The sequence below is a fragment of the Ptychodera flava genome, chromosome 10, assembly GCF_041260155.1.
Source record: "Ptychodera flava strain L36383 chromosome 10, AS_Pfla_20210202, whole genome shotgun sequence".
Classification (NCBI taxonomy): Eukaryota; Metazoa; Hemichordata; class Enteropneusta; family Ptychoderidae; genus Ptychodera; species Ptychodera flava.
The window spans coordinates 28,490,977-28,507,808 of NC_091937.1; the positions used below are offsets into that span (position 1 = coordinate 28,490,977).

The window sequence follows — 16,832 nt, forward strand, 5'->3', positions numbered from 1 at the left end:
ATCGTTACACGGTGAGTGGCATACTTTATCTATACTGTCTGATTTCTTAAAGCGCTCCTTTTACTCTTCATGCTTTTTAAATACAGCGAATGGTCAGCCGGTCTGCCTTCTTGCTTCGTTACTGAAAACAATCATTTGCAAAATATTAGGCGAAACCGTAAAGTTAATAAAAGCGACTGAAGGAAGGGCAGTGCGGAGATGCGCCTTGAACTAAGTGCCTATCGACATGGCTGTGCATTGCAGCAATGAATCATAATTTTCGGTCGAAGCAACATTGGTTTTGAAACAGTGCTGAATGAGTATGGCGATAATGTTTTACCGTTTTATCTCCACTACAGGCCTCTTTACAGACTTTGATTTCATATATCATGACATGGCAATCCCAAGCTGCTGCCGTTCAAAAGTGTGTGATTGAAAGAATTGTCACTCAGGCTGCGTTTACAAATAATGGTAAGGGAGGCTGGAGGAATACCGATCGAAATCTTATTTTTTTTCAGATCTCCCCTCGATACCCAAAATAATGTTCAGGTACCCCCCTCTCCCCGTCTATATGATCAAAATTTTCAAGTCTCCCACAAATCATCATATAGCTGCATATTTATTAGGGATGCACGCAAAGAAAAAATAAACAATGGCATGTATTGCGCTGTTCTTCCCGCAGATGTTTAACACTGCCTGTTAGCAGTTTCGAGAGCCATATTCCTAAGGCATGTTCTTAAATTGATTCATGTTTAAACAAATCAGTGGACATTTTTGATTTACCAGTCAAAGCTGGCTTGAATTAAACCGACTCGATCTGGCCAGGCAAGTGGCACCTGCTGAAAAGAACATGAAATGACGATCATGAGAGAGTATACAAATTGCGAATTCTTTAAGTTTCTTTAGATGCTACCTATAAGTTTAAAATAGTGAAAGGTTCAAATATTCCGTCAAATAAACATTTATCTCTGAAAATGTTTGGTTGAATAACAATAAATTTGGTAAAATTGAACTAATTCATTTAAATTAGAGTCTTTACTGTACAAAGTTTTACTTTCTTGTCACTTTTGTTTATTTTGTGCTAATTCACTATGAGAATGTGAAAGCATAATGACCCCATCTTTTTCTTCACTATTTAAAAGTTTGATAATTCTCATTTACCACTATTTAAAAATCCCGGATAACTTTCAAGTCTTCTGGTCTTCCATGTGTTGCTTTCTGGCCCGATCTTGTGTAAAAGAATCTTTTTCTGCCATGAGCGTCACATGAACTGAACTCTTCTTTAGCTACTTCATATAGTCAGAGCTATAGCTGTCTCTGCCGTTATGCAGCGACAGTGACACTGCCTGTAGGCAGTGGCAGGGCAGTATAGTTGTAATAACTTTGACAATTTTGAGAATAAATTTTGTTAAGTTTATACAACTGCATTTGCATTTCTTGTTCGACTTCCATCAGCATGTTGAACTGTCCAGTATTCAGCTTGCAAACATAGCCTGTGAATGTACCCCGCATTTAGTATAATTGATAAATGACTTTTAGTCTGGACTCCAATTCAGTAATCATCCAATAACACGATTGAGCTAATTTGGGATAATTTGATGGTGAAGTAATGCTAATTTATTCTTCAAATGTAATCTCATCTGCTTTTCGTTTTATATTACACACTTGTTTTTATGAGTAATTTGTAATATTACAACATTCAGCTTTACGGCACCTAACACTTTTGAGAATTTTAATAAACATGAAAATCCAATTATTCCAAATAAGTTCCAATCATGTTCAATATTCATATATGCAGGCTTTTGTCGACAAATTGAATATTATGTGTTTCAACATGCTGTAGGGAGACTGTGTTTGATATACTGGTTAGAAATATTGAAAAAATTATCAACAGTTGCAGCTTCTGCCCCGACACTAGTTCTATTTGTATGGGATTTTTTTACAAAAATTCATACATTTTAAGACCTTTTTGGGACAAAAGTAATGAAATGCGAAAAAATTGTTCTAATTCTTGTTAAATTATTACTAACATTAGAACATTTGGATGACATTATATGCTGATAAATTTTCATTTCATTACCGGCCAAACCTTGGAATCGTAAAAAAGGAACACCAAATTTTCAGGTCCCCTATAGCCAGAGCAAACGTTTCAGGTCCCCCTCTACTACCCCAAAAATTTTCGATCCCCGTGACTTCCTCTTGTCCCCCTAACTGTTTTGTGAACGCAGCCTATCGTCTTAGTTTACTTTGTTTGACGTCTTCTGAATATATTCTTAAGTTATGTGACAGTTGTTTGTGTCTGTGGCAGAGTTATCTTATCTAGTGATGTATGAGTGACCATCTGATCATAAATAGTTAAGAGTTCGCATTAAGATGGCAGGGAAAGTCAAAGGTAAGATCGAGTCTTTGTGAAAAACTTCAGTTATTTTAAAAGGACATCCATAGCATGAAATGCCGAAGAGGAAGGTTGTCTGCAACCTGAAGTCAATTGCCCACACTATTTCTATATGTTTGCGAGAACCTGTGACTGGGCTCGTGTATCACACAAGGCTAACGCACTAAGTTAAAGACAGAATGGGCTCCGCGGATTCCACAATACTACTGCCTGTAGCCAGTTGTTGATGTGGACTCGTATTAATGCCCGTGGAGAAAATGAAGTTTCATCAATCGTGATTAATATTTTCCAATGGACAAATTTATACTTCCTGCCTAGAGTTAATACACTTTGAATTTTACAATTACTAAATTTTAAGAATATCTTAATGCAAACTTTGCACGTTTGAAGGAAAGGACGGAAGTGTACTCGTTTTCTATTCTGCTACGTGTACATTTCTTTAACCCAACTTATCCCTGTTAAAGTCCCCTTAGAACTTCTCGTTTCTTAGAACTGAACATTATTAACCTTTTCTCTACAGCGCAGGCTTCTCTCAAAACGACCATTGTGTTTTCCTCTATCGAAAGTCAAATTTCAATGCGTTGAAAAAAGAAAAGGAAAAAAGGGAGATGATTACGACGGATGATCAATGATACAACTTACTGTCGTTGCTCTCTGAACATAATCATGCCTTGATTAACATATTTTGATCGATCAAATGGATATTATTTCGTCAAGTTTCACAGTCAGATAGATGATACTGTGCTTATAAACTGCGAACTTCAGCTGTAACTGATTGAATATGCTGACCAAAGTGAATGTCGTCATGGTTTGATGTGAAGTTTTATGTGACATGCAAACGACGACGAATTCCATTTCATATAAAGTCTTTATTCATCTTGACAAACATATTTCAATTACAGGGTTGCTGGAACGACTTAAAGATGGAGAGTCGGTACTCGTCGCAGAGGGATATTCGTTTCACCTCGACAGGTTGGGATATTTACAGTTCGGCACAGCAATGCCAGAGTCGGTCCTCTACCGTCCAGAGGTTGTGAGGGGTGCTTACAGGGATTTCGTTCACAACGGAAGTGACGTGGTGCTCGCCTATACGGTATGTAATAGGTGAAAGTCCTCAATAAGCCAAAATAGAAGTTAGAGTTTTTTGCACGGAACAGGTGCAACAAAACCGTGTACTGAACTACAATATCTTCTTTTTCGTGCAATAATCAAGGGAGAGTAATATAGACACGGCTGTATTCTACTTCAGGAAAACATCTATGATAAAACGATAAATCATCTGTATGCTTCGTTTGTTCAACAATAAAGAAACAGGACCTTATCATTCGATGGACAGAATGGAATTTGTCAATTTTAATTCTCAAATGCGTACCTTAAAAAGCCTTAAAACGTTTGTTTCCCAAGAAATGGCTTGACCTTTCAGAAGTCCCTTATATGGTAGTGTTACCGGTAAACAAATGCCTGCTTCAAAGTCTTGTTATTTAGCAGTGACTATGGTGATAAGTCTGGGAGATTGTAGACTTTTCGTTTCATGAATTTCGATGAATTCTTCTTCATGGCTGAATTTACTAAAAGTAGAACGTGACGCGCCTTGGGGACAGCTATTCACATTTTCAAAATGTATCAAACCCCTACCGCTGTACCACTTGTGGGGACTCATTTTCAAGATGGAAGAAGTTGTTACCGCCTTAGTTTTTAGCAAATCAAAAATTTTATTAATCCCTATTTCGGGAAATCGTAGGTAATTTGTCTCTCTGGTACCAAATTTTGCACGACGCCTGATTTTTACTCCTGCTTTGATAAGGTAATGGTCGAAAGTTTCATTGAGGAAAGATTGAGTCGAAGTCTTTTACTTCGAGGCCCATATTATCTTAGTGGTAACTGCGAATGGACTGCAGAAATGCTGTTAGTTGATATGACAACTTCATTTTCCGATAACACGATTGGTTAACTAAGTTGGGATAATTGGATCTTCATATTTTTAAAATATCCCAAGAGTGTAAGGTGCCCTATAGCTGAATGTTGCAATATTACAAATTACTCATAAAAACAAGCGTATAAAAGAAAAGAAGACGAGCTTACATTTGCAGATTGAACCAATATTACTTCACCAACCAAATATCCCAAATCGCGTTTCTTACTACAAAAACACACACAAGCCCATCCCGACATGCGTAAACCCCAATTACATGAAAGTTTCGGATTCAAAAAGGACGGGGCTTCCTGCGACAGTATGCCGTGTGAACTCTGAATGTTTAACTTTATTTGTTTAATAAGCCCTCTGTAGGTGCCCTCTGGAACTGTTTGTTTTCCTCGCGTCGTTTAGATATTTCTTTCTTTGACGGAATTTGGACTTCATTATCAGGGGTCTCATCGCTTGATAACATCATATCACTCATTATGCATTTATGTAACATGTATCCGATAAGGGTCTCAGACTGGTTTATTTTGTAGTTCCTTCGAGCGCTGCACAGTTTACCAAATGCTTTCTTGTGTTCATATTCCATAGTATTATGCTACACGTATTAAGGCACGCCTGACGGGAATAGAAGATTCATTGGAACAGATGAATCGGACAGCCCTTAAAATTGCTCGGGAGGTTGCAGATAGCACAGGCACACTGATGGCTGGCAATATTTGCAACACAAACATGTATCAGCCAGACAATGAGGCAAGAAGGGAAGAAATATGGAATATGTTCAAGGTATGGTTTTCAGTTTGTTTTAACACCCCCCCCCCCAATTAGTCTGATAATACTTTGCAAGTTTTAATAAAAATCTCTCTCTCTCTCTCTCTCTCTCTCTCTCTCTCTCTCTCTCTCTCATTCTCTCTTATACATATATGTATGTATGTATGTATGTATGTATGTATGTATGTATATTGCATTGGACCTTCCAGGAGAGAGGAGTTGAAACAGAGTTGGTACTCAATGATTTTAATATACTACAATACTACTTGACGCTGTAAACAAATAAAAAATATTTGACTACCTGCATTTTCGGTAGAAGTGGATTTTTTGTTGTTAACACGAATAAAGATAAGGTGATTTGTTATCTGTACTTTTTACCAGTTTGGAATAGCTTTAATGGCAAAAACTGCTACTTCCAGAGTCTGTATAGAGTTATCACATTAGAGGGACATTGTCGCTATCTTTTGGCCCCTTTTTACCCATATTGTTGCAAACGAGCAGTTGGTGATGTTGTTTGATTTATTGGAAGATGTCTAAAAAATGGTCGACCATAGACAACTTCCATCCCATTTTGCCTACACTGTGTAGAAAACCTCGGGTCAGAGGTTTTAGGTGGGCTACTGTTAACCCTGACCCGAGGTTTATCTACACAATGTAGGCAAAATTGGATCATCCCATGGAAGTTGTCTATGGTCGACCATTTTTTAGACATCTTTCAATAAATCGAACGACATCAGCAACTGTTCATTTGCAACAATATGGGTGAAAAGGGTCAAAAGATGGCGATAATGTTCCTTTAAATGGCTTAATCATCCTATGTTCCATGTATGGATGAACGTTGTGATGTGAACACTGTGTCAGGGGTGAAAATGCGGTCGACATTATTACACTCATTGCTTCTATGCATGTTTTATGGCACGATACTGGTTGTTATTATGCAGACTTTGTTGCTTACTGGTGCCATATCAAGGCTTAGTGATTGCAATATAAAGGTACAGGATAAGAATGTTGTAAATTCAATGAATTACGAAAGGTTGTGAAATCATCACACAGGAAATGATTGAGTGGGCCGTAAAAGCTAGAGCTGATTTCATCGTTGGTGAAACCTACGCACACTTCGGTGAAGCTATTCTGGCTTTGAAAGCAATCAAGGAATTTGGCAAAGGTACGGGACAAATCTTTCCAGTCAATTCGTACGCCCTGAGAAAACAAGGTTATACTTTCTGTGTTATACTCTGAAGTAGTAGAGAATGTAATACCCTAATGTTGATTTAAAACTACAACGTCTCTTATCACTGTCATGGCACAACACAACTGAAAAAGGAGAAGGGCTATGTCAAATGTCTAAAACGGTAAGGTGTAAAATACAGCTGCATATGATAACAAATGGGAGGATGAATGAAATATGATCAGGTCTGAGAAAGCAGTTGGGAGACGAAGTCGTCTAATGCTAAAGATGACTATAGTCCTTTATTACTAAACTAATAATAGACAGAGGATACATACAGTGAAGCCTAACAACTGGCTGAGAGACCGTGCATACGTCCAGTGATATGAAGTGTTTCTGTTGAGGGTAGAAATGTCTCTGACTTCGGAAGGTGAGGTTTCCCGGAGATAAAGAACTTTTGACGGAGAAAGTGTCTTTGAGTCACAAGAAAGGAACATGACGGATTAGACAAATTATCTTAGCAGGTTTAATCTCTGGTTGGTAAAATAAACAGTGATAGGAAGAGTTACCTCAAAGCTAGATCTTAGAAGGAATGCTATGTGAGTATCAATAGTAAGATACTATACTAACAATGCCGTAATACAAAGAATATACTCCCTAGCAGAGGACATGCTTTCCGAATATACTGCAGCAAAAAGTCTACATAGCAAAAGGGGTCAGAGAAGACCAAAGAAGTGGCTTTACACTACTTACAGCAAAATCGGAATATTACTTAAAAGACAGGCAAAGCGAAACTAATATGAAGTGCTAGTACGTTACCATCGTTTAGTTCTTCCCGCGCCAGGCTTACAGGTAGCTGATTGGTTGCAACAAGTGTACTGTACGATACAACGGATACATACACTCCGAACCTAATGTGCACTCTTTGCCTTCGAATCCACTACGTCTCTTCCTTTGCAACGTCTTCATAAGTAAGCTTAAGGCTACAAATATGGAAAAAATAAAGATACATCATGATCAAATATGTCTACTTGAGTTCAAACCCACAACTTACGATTCCAACTCCTTCAGCAAAGAAAGCTTCAGCAAGAAACTAACACACAACAATGAATGCAATAAATAACTCGTTTAACAAATACTGCCTTACGATTGCTCGTTAAAAATTGCAAAATATCTCAAATAGGTCTACCGGCAGTCATAACCTTGGCGCCATTTGTCGTGCCAACCAAAAATGGCCAAGCAATAACGGCTGATATGATGCCTTTAGCCGAGGCTTGTAAGAAGTTGGAATGCCCTTGATGGAAGAAATCAGGAAAGCATGTAAATTAAGTGGATATTGCCTGTATGCCATTTTTTATTATGTTCATTTTCAAAGTAGTGTTAGAAGCAGAAAGATACATTGATAACTTACCAGAAAGACATCTGATAACGGCGATAGCTAGGATCAGATGTGTGACGGAATGCAAATTAGAAACTGTAAAAAGGAAGGGAGCTGAAAATAGAAAGACAAAAGAGATTGTGTAGATATTGTCAAGACGATGTTGTATACGATGAATACAATTTTTTGCTTGTTTGTAAATTTATACAAGATTTAAGAAGTCAAAACATATGTATATTACAGTGAAAATGTTTTTTATTATGTTAAATTTATTGAGTTGATGAAAAACAAACAAAAGTACGTAATTTTAGTCTGGCTAAGTACATACAAAGAGACAGAATGCAGATCGACCTCTTTGAGAAGGCTTTATATGTAAAAGTCCTTTTGAGATGTAACTTTTGACCTTGAATTACATTTTTTGGCATGTAATATGAAACGAAAGCCGGTGGCCTAGTATATTGAAATAAACTATTCTTCTAATTGTTTGTATACCGAAACAGTTAGTACTGCTATGTCGTCCTTCAAGATTGGAGAGTTTACCAAAAATGCTCTACGTCCTACGGATATCACTTTCTCTTTTCATAATTACTTGACCGTTCAATCCATAAAAACATCTTACCATCAATTAAATGGCATTATGCATTTGTACCAAATGTTTAGTATTTTATCAACCGATTGAAATTGTTATAAAAATCCAAACGAAGGCGAAGTTATTCAGACTTAAATAATGTTCTACATATAGTATAAAGGTCTAGATCGTGTTCTTGCAAAGGTCATACTGACCACTACATTAGTAACGCTGCCATCAGACACTTGCCTTCGGTGTGTGTTTTCGGTAATTCGTCATGAAAGACACCCATTAAGACAAAATATAATTTTCGTCAATATTTAATAGTTGCAACATATTCGCATGTTTTCAAGAAGTACACATTAATCATGTTTTGAAAAATAATGTATCTTACGATTATTTGAACAATTCACATAATGGAACAAATCTTGTATAACTATTACAGGGTCCACTGGCCGCTTTGCCTGTACCATATGGAACTACAGTAGAACAGCCTACATTTTGATGTTAACTCACCCTGTAACAGGTAAGTCAAAGGACGTAAACGCATAATTATTGGTTGGAATTTATATATATATATATATATATATATATATATATATATATATATATATATATATATATATATATATATATATATATATAATTATAAATAATTCTTAAGGAACTGTCCTAGGCATAGTAAGAAAATAATAAATATATCTTACCAGTGTTTGTCTAAACTTGGAACGAAAGTAATGTTTTAAACATATGACAGTAATATATTGCACTTCGGAATCAATAGTTTGCGATTCTAGTATGCCGCAAATGGCAGGTTGGCCTTGTTTTTATATTTTCATGTCCTAACATTAGCTGAAAAACCGTAATGCAAGGTTTAGAGCAAACAAAGACTCAATTGGTTTCTTTATTGAAGTCCTGGAAACTCTTCATGATAGACCGCTAAATATAAGAAATAAATTTCTAACTCCACATTTGATTAACACTAAACCGGTTTGTGTTCCGACTGTGAATAAAATGGAAAGTCAGCTTTTCTTTTTCGTTGTTTTCCTTTCTTTGTTCAAAGTGGTATTGGACGGTATTCGTTTCGAAGGAATAAAAACTAACACAGTAGCGTAACGTTCGAAATTGTTTTCGCACAGGAAGGAAACTATTCCCAGAAGACACTGAAGTTTCATCGTGCCTTCGCGAAGACATATACCAGTTCGGCAAGCGATGCAGGGAACTTGGTATACAGTACTTTGGTATATGTTGTGGTAATCGTCCTGTCCTGATGCGAAGCTTGGCCGAGTCTCTTGGCCGATCACCGCCCTCTAGTCGCTTCTCAGCTGACATGTCCAAGCATTACGTCTATGGTACTGACACCAAAGTGAAGAAAGACGTCGCTGATGAAAGCATGAAGCTCTACCACACCATCGGTGAAGTCCAGTAGCATATACCTTTTAGATTGCATATTACAGCAACAACGAGAACAAAATTGCAAGAGACTAAAATATGGTTAATAAGGTTTCAACGGTCATTCACAGTAAGCGTACGATCACGAAAAGTTAGATAACACAACATTTCAATGGACCTTCTATCCAGCGACCGAGAGAAATGTTATATTTTCGCCGCCTCAAAAGTAGTTAATGTCCACCCACTTTTGTACGTCGTTATTGTTCTCTGATCGGTTGATAATACAATAAAATTTTACAGTATAATTTCAGTTTGTCATGATATTACTCTTATTTTCGTATCCATGCAAACTGCAGCGCCCGCCAAGAATCAGATGTTTGTATACATAATTGCGCAAACTAGTGGTTGTGTTATGGTAATCCTTGCAGCCATTAATGGACGAAAACTATAAAGTTTCAAGATTAGTTCACAAAATTTAGTGCCAGCCCGCAACTTTATGATTGACACGATTGGAACTAATTTGGATTTTCATATTTTTCAAATTTCTCAGAAGTGTTAGTTGCCGTATTGCCGAATGTTGTAATTTTGCAAATTAGGCCTACTCATAAAAACAAGTGTGTAATGTAAAAAGAAAAGCAGAGGTGATTATATTTGTAGATTAAATCTGCATTACTTTACCATCCAATTATCCCATAGTAGTTCCAATCGTGTTGACTTTAACAGAATAAGGATCAATTGAAATCAAGGAGTAACAGCACGAACTTGTTTTAACGACGTTTTAAGGATGTCAGTCTGGAGCAGAATGGCATATTTACGTGACAGGGTATTCTTTTTAACTTTGCACAGCTATGATGATGACGTGCCGTGGACACTGTAAAACACAACTTGACCAAAGACACACATTAAGTCCTTGCAATAGTATACACAATGGCAATGTGCAAATAGCATATTATTATCTCCAGGCCAAAAGAGGGAGACTTTGAATTGTTATTTGCAAGCGAAAATATGACCTTGAAACAGTACTCAATAAACGATGTGTCTACATGATTGACATCTGCCATTAAGAACTTATCGTTTACGAGGAATTCCTATCCCAGTTCTCAATGTCGACGTACATGTCTTATATCCTTTCGTCCATGGCTTAACCATAGGAGAGTTTTCAAGACTTCTAGTGGTACATCATCCTTATTGCTAGCTTAAACGCAATGTCGATTGTTAGCCTTTAAAAGAGTAGCTTACCGCTATACAGAACAGGTAACATTTAAACGTGGTTGAGAATTTCTAAAAATACCTAGGTGGGGGCGGGAGACTTCTAGGGGGGTTAAAGAAATTGACAACATAACAGGGGCATCTGAAAAAAAATTAACGTTGTGGGGGGGGGGGAATTGAAAATTTATTGAATATCAAATGCCTTTCCAAATACCTTGTGGCACCTTCGTTTCCTGCCATACCCCTTTTCGTCGAGCCCTTCGGGCGCAAGTTTTAGGGTATAGCAAATAATTTATTGATGATCCAAGCAGCCACATTGAGGTAAAAGATTCATGTTGTCATGATTTCTACTTACCCAAACCCTCTGTTGCGCAAAATTGTCCTCTATGCGATGACTAAAAGTTTCAACTCAACCTTTCAGTAATAATTCGGGAGATAACTTATTTGATAACATTCTCCCATTGACAATATATTTGGTCTAGGTAGGTGGCAAATGTTCATTTGGCCGTATCTACATTTTTGAGGACTTTGACAGATACAAACTATTTATAATAGTGCATAGTATCATCAAAAGCAACTGGAAGCTTCAGATCAAAATCCTTTGAATAACAATTTGGGAGATTAAAACCTACAATGTATAGTGGATTAAGATTTTCACTGAGATTGCAAAATCAAATTTCTTGCTCATACATGCACCTGTAGCCACGCTAGTCTAATCAAGCACATTAATATTGATAATCAAGAGTCAAATACTCTGATTTCGCTAGTTTTTTGTATTGCAAAAATTATTCATAGTTTCCTCATAGATTACAATGTATAGCGGATTAACATTTTTGGCGAAATTCCAGAATCAAATTTCTTGTACATATTTGCACAGGTGACCATCCTCTTCTGATTAAGTACAATAATGTCAATTGTTATATGCACAAACATTGCTAGTTTTGTATTGGGAAAAAAATTATTCACGGTTTTGTCATAGACCCACATTTATAGCGGATCAACATTTTCGGCGAAATTCCATAATTAAATTTCTTGTACACATGTGCACTTGTAAACACTCTAAGCTAATCAAGTACATTTATATCAGTTATCAAACGTCCATAGATGAACAGATATTGCTAGTTTTATATTGGGAACGACGCCTTCATAGCTTTCTCATAGACTTCTATGCATAATGAATCAAAATGTAATCCAAAAATCATTCTTTTTTGTACACACATGCACTTTTAGCTGCCACTTCATGCAAAGAACATTTATAATGTCTCACACATATAAATGTAGAGATATAGCTTGTTTTTATGGGAAAAGATAAACAGTTTGCCCAATAGACTCCCATGTATTATGATTTGATATATTTGTACGAAATACTATATTGACCACATTTAACCCTTTGAGGGGGGACTTCAAAAGTATGGCAAGTCAGAAGGGCGACTTAAATACATTCTGAGTTTGTTAAGGGGGTACTTGAAACAATCTGAGAACATTTTTTTTGAATCATCCCCCACCCCTCATAGATGTTTGTGAATGCAGCTTCCAATATCACCACAAACTGTATAGTAACATATGAACACTCTAGTACTGGCTGTATAAAATGCCGACTTTTGACAAGCCGAAAACAGTAATTGTTTTTTTCGGCGAAAATACGTTGGCATTTCAGTATAATTTCTTTGTCAAATGCTTTTGAAAAAGCACGTTATTGTCACACAGAAGAGACCTCGGAAAAGAACAGAGAAAACAAAGGAATGTCTTGAAAAGAGAAATGAGAATCAGACATTATAACTCAGTATTGATGTCCGATAAACAATTTTAAATACTGATGGGGTATTGTGAGTGATTTATGGCGAAAAAAATCTAATAAAAAAGACAGGTAGACTTTAATGATCATTTATAAGTAAAATTGCACATTGTTAGATACTTTTGAAAATTGCGCGATCATTAAATTTACACATAATCACAGTATTGATTGGTAGTTGCCCAAAGTAATGCAAATAAGAAAATCTGTGGATGTATGACGATTTTTAGCTCCCCCATCAGCGACGAGGAGCTTATCAAATTGGCTGATTTTCCGTCGTCGTCCGTCATCGTCATCCATCCGTTGGGTCTCCGTCGCATCTATTAACAATTGTCTTCTCCTCTGAAACATAGGGGATCGCCTTCATGTCCGTCCCCGGGGTGGGGTGAGGATAGAGGTAACTTCGTCTCAGCACAGGTTTCTTCTTGCTATTGTTTATTTTATTTTAATACGTTTGTCTTGGTCTCAGCACAGATTTATTTTAATACGTTTGACTATGATATGCAATTCCAATAAAGATTTATACTGCCGACTTTTGATGTCTTGGTCTTATGGTTGTGTGACGATTTCTTTTTCTCCTTCGGCGTCTCACGTATTGTTCCTTTGATAATCTTACGTGAAGATTTGTCACTTTATTGCGTTTATTATATGATGCGTTAGGTTGCCTGATCCGCCAAAGCAAACAAGGGTAAATTACTAACCTGTGGACGCTGTCATCAGATTATCAGCAAATTAAATTTGACAAAGTCAACAACGAACGCACCAGCAAGGTATAACAGAAAGGCAGCCCAGGATATGGGGATTGCAGCAGGTGCGAGTAGTTTTTGTTCTTGAGGTAATCGATCTCGGCTATATATTGCTACTTAGGGAAGTACCACCGTTAACTGAATTGAGAAACAGTGCATCAGCTATTAAACATAGCGATTTTTGTATCTGCCGAAATCAGAAAGTTGATTGCTAAAAGGCTGTATTTCGAAATCTCTGACTAAACCGCATATCGTCAGCCCACTGTCGGTAGCAGTGAACCGACACAGTAAGTGCCTGTCGTGCTATCAATTTTGTTTATTCAAGTGTGAAGACATAAAGGTTACTCAGCAGTTACTTGAAAAGGGTTTTTATTTAATGACGTTCGCCATCGAAATTTTCCCTAGTCACCGCATGTATTTGGGATCTGGGATTTTGGAAATGGCGTTGAATATTTTCATTTTAATGTTTTACGCTTGGCGTTTCAACTGCGCAGTATATTTTGCGAAAGATCGAGAACTCATGGTGGTTGGGTACTGGCGGTGACAAGATATTGTGACGATGGTATCGCAGGTGCTGCGATACCGAACGAAGTTGAAAGTTTCTCAGTACAAATCAAAGGAGATTTATCATGCTTCAGGTTTCTTATCGCTCAGGATAAATGTACTTGCATACCACAGCAGATAGTACCGTGGTTGGGTTACATTACAATGTACTTGATGGCTACTTATATTTCCAAGAGGGACGAATTAAACGAGTTTTGTCAGCGATATCCAAGAAGGTGATACATTACGTTGCAAAGTAAGGCAACTGTGTATTAGTCTAAAGCTACCACCTCTGGCTGTTCCATCATTAATGAATAAATGGAGTGAAACGTAATTCATTCATTAGAATTAGAGTTTAGAGAAGACGCGAGTTTATCCGCAGTATACCATGATGGGAGACACGGTTGTACGGCGCCTAACTGACAAAATGTGCTTATCTGACAAAACTCTTTTTAGCAATACCCTGGGGAGTCACTTTATCCAGCGCACTTCATGCGCGCGGTACCAGTTTGAATGGAGGGTACTTCATTTGCATGCATAATCAGGGACTTAGTTCAAATTCGAACAGTGCCCTCTAGCCAGTGAGTGACGGTTATGGCATTTTTCGCCAGACTTTTATCCGCAGATATCTCAGCCTTCCTTTAGCATCCGTCCTGTTTCCAGTTAGCGGCTGAATTGTACTCTTAGTTAGTGTTCGCCGATGATTTTTTGTGGGGTTTTATCGATTCGTTTTTGCGTTCGCCTTATTTTCATGGTTTTCGAGCGACCGAAAATGCCGTTCACTAAACACTGCCGCAAAAGCATATCCAAAGTCAAATTTCCATGAGAAGTAGGGAAGGGACGTATCTTGAGTAGGTCCATCCAATCTGAAAAAATCTCAGTGGCTTAAGCCTCCGTTTTTGAAACACGTCTCGTTGAAGTTGATTATGCAGCGACGTTCATGTGTTAAATCTAACATAGCGACCTACAGCGCAGCGTGAGTGTACACGTAGTTTCAGCTCTTTCTCGGTCCTCACCGGCTAACTTGGCAGATTTTTTCGGTTCTGTTTATGTCTTCAATGATTGTGACGGGGAAGCAAGACTGCAAGCTTGTGTTACCTCACTGGCCAACACAATCTGCCTGACTGGCTTCTCGGTAAAGTCGTGGACAGCGCAAATGGAAAAAAACACTACGGTGACAGAAGGGCTACGTTTATCACTGTCAGCGGCCGTACACGTAGTATAGTGGTAGACACCCGTCGTACTGACTAGCAGTGCTGTTTCGTTTATGAGTGATTTTTTCCGTTTTCACATTCTAGTAGCTAGCAAACATAAAAAAAACTGTAGGAAAGAACATCGACCGCAAAAAATCTCCTTGGATAAATACGGCTACCCTGTATCCCGCACACGAGCACGTGAATATAGATGCGGCTAGAATGATGCCAGTAAACAGCTGCGCGCTGCAGCCATCCCCTGCTAGCATTACCGTGCGTGCTCGAACTAGACTAGCACATTTTATAACTCATGTAACTAGCAAAAAGAATTAAAGTATTGATGGTCATAATGTGACATTAATTAAACACCTTATTTATATATAACATCAGTGACCCGATTATAGGAGTAAACTTTGAAAAAATGAAAGATTAATCGTGTAACGCCCGCGCCGTGTGAACTACAAGTGGTTTGGTCACGGTAAACAGCTTGGAGTGTACGTAGCGTAACGGGTGTTCGTATACTCATAGACCCTCAAGATCTACGTATACAGCGATATGGTAACTGCATGCCAACATTTAACACTGCCGCAAATACATGTCCATGGTGGCACGGTCATGAAAATTTCACCAAATATCGATAATAGTTAAATGAATATTTTCTGAAATTTTCGGCTTGGCTTAAGACCTCTAAGGTCATTATCGAGCTCTTTTACGAAAAAGGTGAAGTTTACTTCTGCATTTGGCGGGTCGACCTTGCCAACCACTTTGTAGCGATTCAAATAAAATCTTCTCAACTTTTGTGAGTTTACCCTAGGAAAACAGATCATTAGTATGTATGCTATAACTGAGATCAAAAAATTATAGTTCTAGCTATTGTACATTTTGCTGCACGTCGATATTTAAAGACCACCCTTTCGCCGTATTTTATCCCTCACTGCAGTGGCGGTCAGCGTAACGAAAACGAGGCTCTACAACACGAACTTTTATGCAAATTTCATAGGCTTCTTTAATTCAGCTGCAGACTGGTACATGTCGCTTCGCGCTTCGTACGATGTTGTGTACACGTAGTGTGCCAATTTAACGTTAATACGAAGTCTTCTATACGAGGGATTTTGTTTCTGTACACTACTCTCAAACTGTTGACATGTAATTAATTATTTTGTATTGTGGCTGTTCTTCCATCGGCCGGGCTCGCGCTCGCTCACTCACTGTACATGTACTGTAGTCGAGACCATGGAGATAACTCGGTATTGCAACATGTACAGTGTAGGTGCTTTTCTTCTCATCCACTTGCATGTTTATCGAGTACAATTTAATGGCAAAATGAGCGATCGAGGAAGGTGATGATAAACAAAAACACAAGTACTCTGCTTGCCATTGTGGTGATTTGATACTCCTGCCACCGTGAGAGCGGACGACCTCATGTGACCTCGTGCCCTCTCCTCTACCCCTTAAGACAGCCTCTAAGTGTTGATCGATGTATACACAGTGATTGATTTAGGTGCTCGGCGATTTTACGCAATCAATGAAATTTACTATATTTTTTAACTATTATATGGCTATGTTGTGATGTTTGTGATTTTAAAATGCTCTAATTAAGCAATAACCCCCGCCGCAGGAGGGTATACACGAGATTTTGGTACAGTGCGCGACATATAGCACGAGCCGATAGGCGAGTGCTATATGGAGCGAATTGTACCAAAATCGAGTGTATACCCGACTGCGAAGGGGGTTATTGCTATTATATTATATCAACTTGCGTGTCTTTGTTGTCTTTCTT

At 37.9% G+C, this 16,832-nt stretch overlaps 1 pseudogene; it reads left to right on the forward strand.

Annotated features, from left to right (window-relative positions):
• Nucleotides 1–1,364: 1,364 nt before the first annotated feature.
• On the forward strand, nt 1,365–9,874 carry LOC139142404 (betaine--homocysteine S-methyltransferase 1-like; annotated as a pseudogene).
• The last annotated feature ends 6,958 nt before the right edge of the window (nt 9,875–16,832 follow it).